General features: G+C 41.5%; 1 protein-coding gene across 1 annotated transcript in view; it reads left to right on the top strand.

Annotated features, from left to right (window-relative positions):
- The window catches only part of LOC129711340 (guanine nucleotide-binding protein subunit alpha-11-like), a 66,635-nt gene that overhangs the window by 30,433 nt on the left and 22,456 nt on the right, over positions 1-13,746 (top strand). The window lies entirely within an intron of this gene.

The raw sequence follows: 13,746 nt of genomic DNA on the forward strand, positions 1-13,746 counted from the left end.
ACAGGCAGGTGGGACTAGTATAGAAGAGGCATCTTGGTTGACACGGCCTGGTTAGGTCAAAGGATCTTGTTTTCATGCTGTATGACTATGACATTTACGTTCACAAGATCATAAGTGATAGTAGAATTAGGCCATTCGGCCCATCAACATCTACTTAACCATTCAATCATGGCTGATCTATCTACCCCTCCTAACCCCATTCTGCTGCCTTCTCACCATAACTTCTGACACCCGTACTAATCAAGAATCGATCTATCTCTGCCTTAAAAATATTGACTGACCTTGCCTTGACAGCCTTCTTTGGCAAAGAATTCCACAGATTCACCACCCTCTGACTAAAGAAATGCCTCATCATCTACTTCCTAAAAGAATGTCCTTTCATCCTGAGGCTATGACCTCTAGTCCGAGACTCTCCCACTAGTGGAACCATCCTCTCCACATCCATTCTATCCAAGCCTTTCACTATTCTGTACGTTTCAATGAGGTCCCCCGTCATTCTTCTAAACTCCAGCGAGGAGAGGCCCAGTGCCGTCAAACGTTCATCATATGCTAACCCACTCATTCCTGGGATCATTCTTGTAAACCTCCTCTGGACCCTCTCCAGAGCCAGCACATCCTTCTCAGATATGGTGCCCAAAGCTGCTCACAAGATTCCAAATGCCAGACCAGCGCCTTATAGAATCTCAGCATTACATCCCTGTTTCTGTATACAAGCCCTCTTGGAATCAATGCTAGCATTGCGTTTGATTTGTTTACTATTGATTCAACTTGCAGATTAACTTTTTTAGGAATCCTGCACCAGCACTCCCAAGTCCCTTTGCACCTCCAATTTCTGGATTCTCTCCCCATTTAGAAAGTAATCTACTCCTTTATTCCTACCACTACAATGCACGACTCCACACTTTGTTACACTGTATTCCATCTGCCACTTGGCTGCCTACTCTCCCAACCTATCCAAGTCCTTATGCAGAGTCCCTGCTTTCTCTACATTACCTGCCCCTCCACCTATTTTCATATCTTCAGCAAACTTGGTCACAAAACCTTTAATCTCCTCATCCAAATCATTAGTATACAACGTGAAGAGCAGCGGCCCCAGCACCGAGCCGTGCGGGCCTCCGCTAGTCACTGGCAGCCAACCAGAAAACCCCCCTTTATTGCCACTCTTTGCCTTCTGCCATCCAGCCAACCTGATATCCATGCTAGTATCTGCCCTTTGATACCATGGGCTCTCATCTTCCTTTGCAGCTCCCATGTGGCACCTTATCAAAGGCTTTCTGAAAATCTAGGTATACAACATCTACTGACTCTCCTTTGTCTGTCCTGCTATTTACTTCTTCAAAGAATTCCAGCAAATTTGTCAGTCAAGGCACCTGTTACAACAAGCCATTCATGAAAGCCCCTCATTGATACTTCCGTGATGATAATTAAATGTTGAGGTTCTTTCAGATGTACTCAGATCCCACAGGAGAATAATAAAAGTGATCTTAAAAAACAAATAAAGTATCTCAAATCTTCCATTTCCAAAAGCAAGACAATCCGACTTTTTTATTTCCATCAGGTGAGAATATTCTAGTTAATTTGTTCCATAATATCTCAGGAGCAAAAATATTCCCACTTTGAAAAGGTGACCATCTCATTCAAATGCACTCATATCTTCCAAGGCTGAGATATGAAGTAGCTACAATCTATATCTGGGATGTGGGTTCACTTGATGATGGGAGTTGCAAACACATTCACCTGTGGGATCTGAGCCATGCCTGAACTAAGGTCAACATTTAATTATCAAAGAGGGGCTTTCTTGAATTGCTAGTTGTCGTAACATCAGAGACAGGGAGTCATACAGCATGGAAACAGGTCGTTTGACCTAAGTTGCCCGTGCCGACCAAGGTACTCCTTCTACACTAGTCCCACCTGCCCGTGTTTGATTTTCTGCCCTCTGATTTTCCTTTCAGTGCATCATTTTGGATTTTTTTTGGTTTAATTGAAGTTTAGGAGCTGCGCACATCGGGAATAACTAGCACTGATGAGCAAAACCATACCTTGTGCCACAGCATATTACATCAAAATATAGAGTATATTGATCTGAGCAACATCCATCCAATTTAACACGAACTTGCATACGCAAGGAATTATTGGAGTGCTTTGCATCTTAGCATTGAGCCAATAAATTTCCCAAAACTGGATTTGTCATGTACACTGTAGGAATGCACAGTACATCAATGGAATGAAAAGTCCAGCTTTGTTTTAACGGATGGTCAAGTGACATAAAATTGACTCAGTCCATTGAATTTGGAATCAATATAGGTAATATTGGATCATCATTCACTGCACAACCACCGTTTTAAATCATTATCATAAAAAAAAACAGTGGTGGGAAATTGGACATGGAATTCTCCAAATATAAGATACTTTAAAGGAATCTTTTAATAACCCCATGCTAATTATCATGCTAGCCATCTACCATTTTATAATTGTTAAATTCCACTTTACCTAATCCTAATCAGTAAAGAATTTTGGTCTAATTTAGTTTGGTTTACAGATAGTTTTTAGTTTAGAGATACAGCATGGAAACAACCCCTTTGGCCAACCGAGCACATGCTGTCCAGCAATCACCTCATAAGCAAACACTATCCTACACACTACGGACTACTTACAATTTTTACCAGAGCCAATTAACCCACAAACCTGTATGTCTTAGGAGTGTGGGAGAAAACCAGAGCCCCTGGGGAAAATCCACAAGGTTAAGGGGAGAACGTACAAACTCTGTACAGCCAGAACCCGTGGTCAGAATCGAACTCGGGTCTCTGATGCTGTAAGGTAGCAACTCTACCGCTGCACCACTGTGCCACCCATCAATATTTGATTCGCATTCGCTGCAGCAGGTTCCAACCTAATTGATTTACTCAACCAAACTCCGAACTGTTTGAACCGATGATTTTGATCAATGGCAGCTTGAAGAAGCCCTTGTTCCTTTGATTCAGATCGTAACCGTCTCCTCCGGAAGACCACTTGTTGAACAACCACTCGGTGCTTCAGCAGCCTGGCGTGTAAATCTCTCCATAAATAAATCTTTTTGAAGTAAATTCGTTATGGACTTTTAGCGTATAATAAAAATCAATACAGCTTCCTACAAGGAGAAGAAACTCATTGCAAAGGTTTTATTACGGGTGATCAAAACATTGATTTAATACAAAGCCAGCTTAGTGCAAAGGTATAAATGTTACAGTAGCGTTTCTCGTGAGACGAAAGTAAAATGCTGCAGTTGCTGTAAGTCTGCAATAAAATATAATTAGCTGGAAATGTTCAGCATGTTATGGAATATCGATGGACAGAGAATCAAAGTTAATATTTCATGTTGATTACTTTCGATTAGAACCGCTCTCTTCATAATTGCTGGTTGAATTATTTTTTAGTGGTACAGCATTGGAAACAGGCCTTTTAGCCCACCGAATCCATGTTGATCATCGATCACCCTTTCACACTAGTTTCATGTTATCCCACTTTCTCATGCACTCCTTACACTCTCAGGGCAATTTACAGAGGCCAATTGACCTACAAATCCACAGGCTGTTGTGGTTTTGGGATGGTCTAATTATGATTTCAAAATGGAGAAAACCAAATGTGTTTTATCTGGTTTATTACTAATATTGGTAACCTAATAAATAAATCTCTTTTTATTGCTAGATTGCTTCTAAGGATTTTTGGGTCAAAATGTCTCAGCAAAATATTATGATGCAATATCAAATCCAGATGGAATGAGCTATTGTGACGAGCTAGACAATATATTGACATTGAAGGTACACAAAAAAGCTGGAGAAACTCAGCGGGTGCAGCAGCATCTATGGAGCGAAGGAAATAGGCAACGTTTCGGGCCGAAACCCTTCTTCTGACAATATATTGACATTATTCCTTTAGGTCACTTAGATTTATTTTATGCAGAAATGTTTACTCTCATTAAATACCACATATCTGACTTGATTATATTGTACACATAAACATGACACAAAGTGAAAGATTTTCTTGGAAGTAATTAAAGAAATTATTTAAAATATGCATGAACCATTGATAAAATGCAAGCAATCTTATCTAACATCTATGTGATTTCCTTCACATGGTGCTAACATAATGTTTCCAAAGGCTGGGTAATCTTTCTTTCCTTTCTAAGCCTGAAGTTTTTCTTACAATTGGTTATCGGGTTAATGCATTGATAACCTGGAAAATACTGTGCAGAAACATGGAACTGCAGATGCTGGTTTACAGAACAAGACACAAAGTGCTGGAGTAACTCAGCGGGTCCAGGCAGCCTCATTTGGGTCTTTTACCTGGAAAATACTGTCTGGCAAAAGGTTCAATAGCAGCGTTCAAGACGATAATAGAAATACGTTTGGAACTGGGAAGATAATGTGGGGTTATTCAATTGGCAAGAAAGAATAGGCATAAATAGTATAATTCTCTCAGAAACAGGATAAATAGTATAATTCTCAGAAATTACACAGAGATGAAGGGTATGTTGCCCTCTTGCGTGATTTTACAAGACTATTATCATAGTTTATCTGTATTGCTACTGTCTTAATCTTTCTAAATTCCAAATACACAATCCACAATACACAAGTATTCGTCCTTTTGAAAATTCCTTCTGCATTATGTACGTTCTAGTTTATATATTTTTCCCCACAGAATCTCTTTAATTTATTTTCTTCTTTACGCTTTCTGCAGCATAATAAAACCTTAACTTTGGAGTGAGGTAACTTGGTATTGTATCAATTAACAGTCTAGCCCCTGCTAATCTCGACACACAATGGAGACTTGGGTCTTTTAATTATCCTTGCCATGATGTACGATTAACTTTGCGTTAAGGATAGTTATAAGGAAGGATGCCTGTGGGTGGGCTAGTTGCTGCTTCTGAAGTATATTATTCTGCACATACTGTCTCTTCCACAGTTTAAATCTTCTGCGTATTTAAACTTCAGACTTTCAAGATTTAGACTTTAGGAAGACAGTTCGGAAACAGACCCTTTGGCCCACCGAATCTGTGCTGACCACCGATCAGCCCACACACTAACACTATCCTACTCGCTAGGTACAATTAACAATTTTTATACAAGCCAATTAACCTACAAACCTGTATGTTTTGGGGGTGTGAGACAAAACCGGAACACTCAGAGAAAACCTACATGGAGAATGTACAATTCTCCCAATTTTGCTAGCCCTTGCTGTCTCCTCCCCTTCCTTAACCCTCGAGCTGTCTCCTCCCATCCCCCCGCCCTCAGGCTCCTCCTCCTCCCTTTTTCCCTTCCTTCTCCCCCCCCCCCCCCCCCCCCCATCAGTCTGAAGAAGGGTTTCGGCCCGAAACGTCGCCTATTTCCTTCGCTCCATAGATGCTGCTGCACCCGCTGAGTTTCTCCAGCATTTTTGTGCACCTTGGAGAATGTATAAATTCTGTACAGAAGGCACTCAGAGTCAGGATCGAACCCGGATCTCTGGTTCTGTAAGGCAGCAACTCTACCTCTACACCACTGTGCCGCCCTATATATTCGTAAGTTTTTAAGTGGATCATTTCAATTACTAAGTAGTAGATGCCCAACGATCTTTGGAAAGGGCTATTATATATTTTGTAAACCATCTACAGAGACATGACTTAATTTAACAAAAAGAAAGACACAAAGTAACTCAGCAGGTCAGGTAGCATCCCTTGAGAACATAGATAGGTGATGTTTCGGATTGGGACCCTTCTTCAGACTGATTGGGGAGTGGAGGGGAGAAACCAGGAGGGGCAGGACAAAGCATGGCAGATAATAGGTGAACACGGGTATGAATGGGAAAGTCTAAGGCCAGAGGACGTCTAAGAACATAAGGACGTACCATTAGAAAGGGGATGAGGAGAAACTTCTTTAGTCAGAGGGTGGTGAATCTGTGGAATTCATGGCCAAACATAGTCTTAGAGGCATTGGGTCTTTTTAAGGTGGAGTTTTACAGAATCTTGATTAGTAAGGATGTCAAGGGTTTTGGGAAGACGACAGGAGAATCGGGTTGAGAGGGAAATATAACAAGTAATAATAGAACGGCGGAGTAGGCTTGATGGGCCGAATGGCCTAATTCTGCTCCTATGACTTATGAACATTGAACTGTACAATGGGTAATGAGGAAAGAATCAGATGATGAAGGGTCTTTGATCAGAAACGTTAACTCTGTTTCTCTCTCCAGCTGCTGCATGCCCTGCTGAATGTTTCCAGCATCTTCTGTTGGTATTTCAAGCATTTGTATTTCTTTTATTTTTCAGGGTCAAATGATCCACATGTACATGTTGGCCAAATTGCTATGAGCAATTAGCAATAGTTCAGTCATTCAGCAATTCAACCCTCCCTTTCTCTTGAAGCTAAATATCTTTAATATTTTAATGATCTTAAAACAATTGGCCGCATTCAGAAGGCAAGGGAGAACGTGCCCGAAACACCTCATCGCTTTGATTCCAGCAAAAATACTGACGTGACTCAAATTCTTTTAATTCCATCGGTGTCATATTTGAACTCCTTGTTGCCGACTGATGGGAATGGAATGGAGTTAAACTGGTTATTCCTCTAACATATTCTTGTTAAAACTCAGTCTTCTGGCTGTTGCACAATTGTTTCCAGCACTAGCATGACTGCCCAACAACTAAAACTAATTGGTGTAAATTCCTGCATCTATTTCCTTGTAGGCCTCTTTGATTTCAGTATTGGGTTTTTATGACATTTCGCAGAGATGACATTTTATGACATTTCACAATACACAATACACACACAATACAATTTATTTGTCATTTGGACCCCTTTGAGGCCCAAACGAAACGCTACCTGATCTTCCGGTTGCTAAACATTTTAAACCCCCCTTCCATTCATACACTGATCTTTCTGCCCTAGGTCGCCTCCATTGTCAGAGTGAGGATAAACGCAGATTGGAGGAACAGCATCTAATATTTCACTTGGGCAGCTTACAACCCAGTGGTATGATTATCGATTCCTCCAACTTCAAGTATCCCCTGAATTCCCTCTCTCTCTGTCCCTCCCCGCCCAAGTCGCATAAGCTTCTCGTTCTCACCCAGCAAACAGCTAACAATGGCCTGTTTCCTTTATCATCGTTACTTTTTTGCAAATCTTTCATTCATTTGTTCTATAGCTCTCTAAATCCCCATCTATTGCACCTATTTCCTTTTCCCACGACTTTCAGTCTGAAGAAAGGTCTCAACCCGAAACTTCACCCATCCCTGTCCCGTTGAGTTACTTCTGAATTTTGTATCTACTTCGGGTTTTATGAAACATTTTATCATGCCAGCAAAATAAATCCCAGTTTGACATCCGATTGTCTCCTATTTTCTTAAACTTAATTGATGAAACCATCAGCTGGAAATCACAAGTGGTGAAATAAAGGATATTCCAAAAACTAAATACTGTTGATGCTGGAACCTGCCTAGATGAGGTCTGCTGTAGGATGTCACCAGGTTGTATACAAAACCACACAGATGGCTGTGGAGGCCAAGCCGATGGATATTTTTAAGGCAGAGCTAGATAGATTCTTGATTACTATGGGTGTTAGGGGTTATGAGGCAAAGGCAGGAGAATTTGGCATTAGGAGATAGAGATAGATCAGCCATGATTGTATGGCGGAGTAAAGTTGATGGGCTGAACGGCCTAATTCTGCTCCTATCACTTATGACCTTAAGAATACAAAGCATTCCACTGTACCTATGTACATGTGACAATAAAGTATCATCATCATCATCATCATCATCATATAAAGGAAACATAAAAAGAAAATGCTGGATATAATAAGTTATGCAAGATCTTATGAAAAGATAGAGAGAGAATAATAGGCAGCATTTTAGGTTCATCAGATAAAAGGTTTTCCCGATGGTGGTCTACCCTGGGGAAATGTAGACTCGGTAACCATTTAGCAAATATCCCCACTCAGTTCTCAGGCATGACATGCTTCTGATTATCTGTAACTTGAATTCTCCTGACTTTTTCCACTCAGACCTCCGTGTCTCCAGCCTTCTGCACTGTTCCCTCGAAGCCTGATATAAACTTGAAGAACAACAACTTGTGTTCCAACTGGACACAGTACAGCCTTCTGGATTCAAAACTGAGTTCAAGTATTTCAGATAATCAGTAATTCCAGTTTTTGTTACTCAATTTCTGGATATTTAGTAATTTTCTATCTTTCTATTCAATTCAACTTTAATGTCATCGCACAAATACAAGTATGAGTACAACGAAATGCAGTTTTGCGTCAGTCCGTAGTAGTTGTACATAAGGAAAAAAAATAATAGAAAGAGAGAAGATACAGAATAATCAAGAAATACAGAATAATTAAATAATGGGGACGGAGGGACCAGAGAAATCTATCGGTGGGACTCCGAGTTCAGCAATGTGATTGTGTTGTTGTAGAAGCTGTTCCTCATCCTACTAGTACGTGACCTGAGGCTCCTGTACCGCCTCCCTGATGGGAGGAGGGCAAACAGTCCATGGTTGGGGTGTGAGGGGTCTTTGATGATCTCCCCAGCCCGTCTCAGACACCATTTTCGGTGGAGGGCATCCATGGCAGGGAGCGGGGCACCGATGATGTGCTGCGCGGTTTTCACCACCCGTTGTAGTGCCTTCCTGTCCGCAGCAGTGCAGCTGCTGTACCATACCGTGAAGCAGGTGGTCAGGATACTCTCTATGGTACAGCGGTAAAGGTTGGTCAGGATCCGGGGGGACAGGTGGGCTTTCTTGAGCCTCCTCAGGAAGTAAAGGCGCTGCTGTAATTTTCGAAACTAAGTAACATCTGGGAAGTCTCAAATCCTCAAGTCTCAAACCCTCATCCATAATGACTTCACCTCCAGATTCAGGGACCGTTTCTTCTCAGCTGTTATCAGGCAACTGAACCATCCTACCAACAACTACAATGCAGTCCTGAACTACTATCTACCTCAATGGTGACCCTTGGACTATCTTCAATCGGACTTTACTGGACTTTATCTTGCACAAGACATTATTCCCTTTATCATGTATCTGTACACAGTGGACGACTCGATTGTATTCATGTAGAGTCTTTACGCTGACTGGTTAGCACGCATCAAAAAGCTTTTCACTGTACCACGATACACGTGACAATACTCTAAACTCAAATGCTGGTTTATATTAAAAAAGACACAAAGTGCTTGAGTAACTCGGCAGGTCAGGCAACATCTCAGGATAGATAGCTCAATTGTAATCATGTATAGTCTTTCCGCTGACTGATAAGCATGAAACTAAAGCTTTTTACTGTACCTTGGTGCACGTGACAATAAACTAAACTCAACTCAACTTGCTCTTTCCTTCAGTCAATGTCCTGCAACCAACTGCACGAAATGAAAAGGAACTACAGATGCTGATTTAAACCGAAGAGAGACACAAAAGCTGGAGTAACTCAGCTGGACAAGCAGCATCTTTGGCGAGAAACAATGGGTGACATTTTGGGTCGAGACTGAAGAAGGGTCTCAACCTGAACTAAAACGTCAACCATTCCTTCTCTCCAGAGATGCTGCCCGGCCCACTGAGTTATTCCAGCTTTTTTGTCTATCTGCATAAAATGAACATTGCATTGCAGAAAGACTCTCTTGTATTGTAATTTTCTGTGCAGTTCCAGGCTCCTTTCCAAACCAATTTCCTCCTAAAAGAGTTAAATGTAGACTTAATAGCATATGCACTTCCCCTATTTTGCGGCAGAAGAGAACGGGTGTTAAGAATGGTTCTATATTGACCTCATCCATAATCAACTTGATCTTTTCTAGATTGATATGTTTTCATAGGAATACAAATGAGAAAGATAATGTATTTCAGAGGGAAATCAAGGCAAAGGAATCCATGATAAATGGCCAGATGCTGAGGACTGTGAAGGAACAGAGAGACCTTGGACTGTGTGTCTATAGATCCCTGTGATAGCAGGGCAGTTCAATAAAATAATGTTAAGCAGGCATATGAGATGTTCATCTTTATTGGCTGCGATATAGAATAAAAGAGCAGAAAGTTCTTAGTGCCAGAACTATATAAAACACAAGTCAGGCAATGGTTGGAATTGTGCGTCTAGTTTTGCTTGCATTACTATGGGAAGAATGGGTCAGCGCTCTGAAATCTGTAGAAAGGTTTTATGAGACTATTGCCAGGGTAGTAGCATTATGGTTGTGTGGAAAAACTGGCTGGACCGTGTGTTTTTTCAGGAACAAATGAACAGATTTAATTGAGGTGTAGAACATTATTACAGGCCTAGAAAGTAAGTACGCACCACCCTTAACAGAGAGAAAATTATTCAGGATACGTTGATGTGTTTAGTAAAAGGTTTTGAGAGAGCTGAGGAAAAATATTTCAACTTAACAGTGTTGTGGACATACAGTATAGCCCAGACCATCACAAAACCAACCTACTTACTATTGACTCCATCTACATTTCACACTGCCTCGGCAAGGCCATTAGCATAATTAAGGATTCTCATCCCGGTCACTCCCTCTTCTCCCCTCTCCCGTCAAAGACAAGAGCTACAGTAGTTGGAAAACATATACCTCCAGATTCAGGAACAGTTTATTCCCAACTGTCACCAGGCAACTGAACCATCCCATCAACAACTGAAGAGCAGTCCTGAGCTACTATCTATCTACCTCATGGGAGACTCTCGGACTATCTTTAATTGGACTTTACTGGTTTTTATCTTGCACTAAACATTATTCCCTTTATTATGTATCTGCGCACTGTGTATGGCTGAATTGTAATCATGTACAGTCATTCCACTGACTGGTCAGCATCCAACGAAAAGCTTTTCACTGCACCTTGGTGAACGTCACAATAAAATAACCTAAATTATATGGGGCCCTGGAACTAGCTGTGTGGCAGATTGTAAAAGCAGGAATCACATCAGGATAACGCAGATTTAGCGTGAATGGATTATCGATGATCAACATGAACTTGATGGGCTGAAGAGCCTGTTTCCATGCTGTATTTTTAAACCCCCAGAGGAGCACTTGAAGCGCTGTGACCAACAAGATTACGGACCAAGAGCTGAGAAATAATATTGATTGATCCTCCATTATAAGCGTCAACATAATGGGCCAAACGATCTCTTCCATTTTCTAAATGTTTATGCTTTTCGGTTTAGATCTTTCAGGTTTCCCTCTCAGTACCACCATCTTGGCATTCAATACACCCTTAAATTACTTCAAGGAACTTTATTGTGACTAAAATTGCATACAATCATTTCTTTACAAATTTAAATTGAACTAGACCAAGTGGGACCCGTTGGGTCCCTGTCACATGAGAGGGCTGGTCCCCGAACGCAATATTCCACCACTCACCCATAGCCCCTAACTGCGCAGGTGCGGCTGACAGGTTCCCATTGTGATGCCAGAGATCCCAGTTGTGACACGAGTCACGGCAACCCTCCCCAAGTGCGCCTCGCCATCCCTCTTCCTACCCCTTTCCCCTTTCCTCCTCCCCTTTTCTCCTCCCCTCCCCCACTCTCCTTTCAACTACCCTCCCTCCCTCCATAACCACTCTACTCTCCCTATCCCCTCCTTTCACTCTATCTCCCTGCTCCCCCACTCATCACCTCTCCCCTATCCCACTCCCCTGCTAAAGACAATGTTTAAATAACATTTCTCCTCTTCCCCTCCTCCATTCCCTCCCTCTCCTTACAACAATGTAACAAATCTCTCATTGCACTGGGTGGAACACTGTTGACGGGCAGTTTATGTAAATGAGATTCCATTGTGACGCCATATGCTGCTAACTGCCAGTGGAATACTGCTGAGGGGCAGTTTATGTCAATGAGATATGTCATAGCTGCTAACTGCCACTGCAATTTCAACTTCAAACTGGATTTTGTAAAGTTAAAAATGTGAATAACTTGTAAAATATAACATCAATCTGAACAAAGCTTAAAAACATACCACATGACAATTGCGAGTAAGGTGGTCCAAAAATTGTAGCACTATCGTGTACCTTTTAGCCATGGTTCCGGGAGCATATGGGCACGCACGCATGCACGCACGCAGACAGACAGAATCATAAACAATATGAGAGTTTTAGTAATGTATAGATAGAAGATAGATAACATGCTTAAAGAAAAGCTTTCTCCTATTGTGCGTGAATTTATCCTTTTTAGATTTGAACCAGGTCTCTTGTTTCCACTTTTATTTTCAAGTTTTATTAATACTCTGGAAGGCTCCCAATAAATCACCTCCTACTTAAGCTGACAAGCTTCTGTGCTCTTCCACAATGGCTCAATCATCAAACTCAGTGAATCAGCCTCAATACCCTTCTCTCCCATGTACTTAGTCATAGTCATAGAGTCAGAGTGGAAACAGGCCCTTCGGCCCAACTTGCCCACATTGGCCAACATGTCCCAGCTACACTAGTCCCACCTGCCTGTGTTTAGCCCATATCCTTCCAAACCAGTCCTATCCATGTACCTGTCTATCTGTTTCTAAACATTGGGATAGTCGCTGCCTTAATTACCTCCTCTGGCAGCTCGTTCCATACATCCACCACTCTTCATGTGAAAAAGGTCCCCCTTAGATTCCTGTTACATCTTTTCCCCTTCATCTTAAACCTATGTCCTCTGGTCCTCAATTCACCTACTCTGGGCAAGAGACTGTGTATCTACCCGATCTACTCCTCTCATGATTTTATACACCTCTATAAGATCACCCCTCATCCTGCGCTCCAAGGAATAGTGTCCCAGCCTACTCAACCTCTCCCTATAGCTCAGACCCTCCATTCCTGGCAACATCCTTGCTAATCTTCTCAGTCCCCTTTCCAGCTTGACAACATCATTCCTATAAAGCGGTGCTCAGAACTGAACACAATACTCTAAATGTGGCCTCACCAACGTCTTATACAACTGCAAAAAGACCTCCCAACTCTTATGCTCCATACACTGACTGATGAAGACCAAGGTGCCAAATGCCTTTTTTGAACACCCTATCTATCTGTGACTCCACCTTCAAGGAACCATGCACCTGCACTCCTAGAACCCCCTGCTGTATATCACTCAATAACCCTCCCCAGAGCTCCCCATTCACTGTGTGGGCCCTGCCCATGTTAGACTTCCCAAAATACAACACCTAGTATTATGGCTCCAGAAGTCATGCAACTGTGTTGAAAGAGTGATCTGCCCACAATACTGGTCTGTTTCAATATCACATTCTCCATGTGGAAGTATAAGGCTAAGAATATATATGAATGGTGATTGGAACCACCAACACGCTAAACCACTTAGCTAGAAAGTGATATAGAAAGGTGTAAAAGAGGAAAGTGGAATATAAAAAAAGGAAATGAAAATATCAATAAAATTCCCTCTTTCTGATTTACAACATTTTCATTAAGTAACCTGTAACTGTCATCAATTCTGATCCATTACCTTTATTATGTAATCAATTGTGTACTGTGTTAACAGACCCGTTATGCTCCTGCAAGTCAGAGATTCATTCTTCTGTTTGTGTACATTTAACAATTAAACACTCATGACTCTTGACGCTTGTCTATGCTGTTGCCTGATTGTTGTCAGGGTGACTTAGAATTGACCATGACCGCTGATTATAAATGATGAAAAGCACAATAGTACTTAATTTATCACTATAATTAATTAGTCTAAATACGAGTTAATGAGAGGCACCTATTAAATATGATTGATGAATGAATTGATTGAAAGGTTCCACATGGAAACAGGCCCTTTCGCCTTCTGAGACTTTGCAGACTG

This window comes from Leucoraja erinacea, chromosome 29, assembly GCF_028641065.1.
Source record: "Leucoraja erinacea ecotype New England chromosome 29, Leri_hhj_1, whole genome shotgun sequence".
In the NCBI taxonomy this organism is placed as follows: Eukaryota; Metazoa; Chordata; class Chondrichthyes; order Rajiformes; family Rajidae; genus Leucoraja; species Leucoraja erinaceus.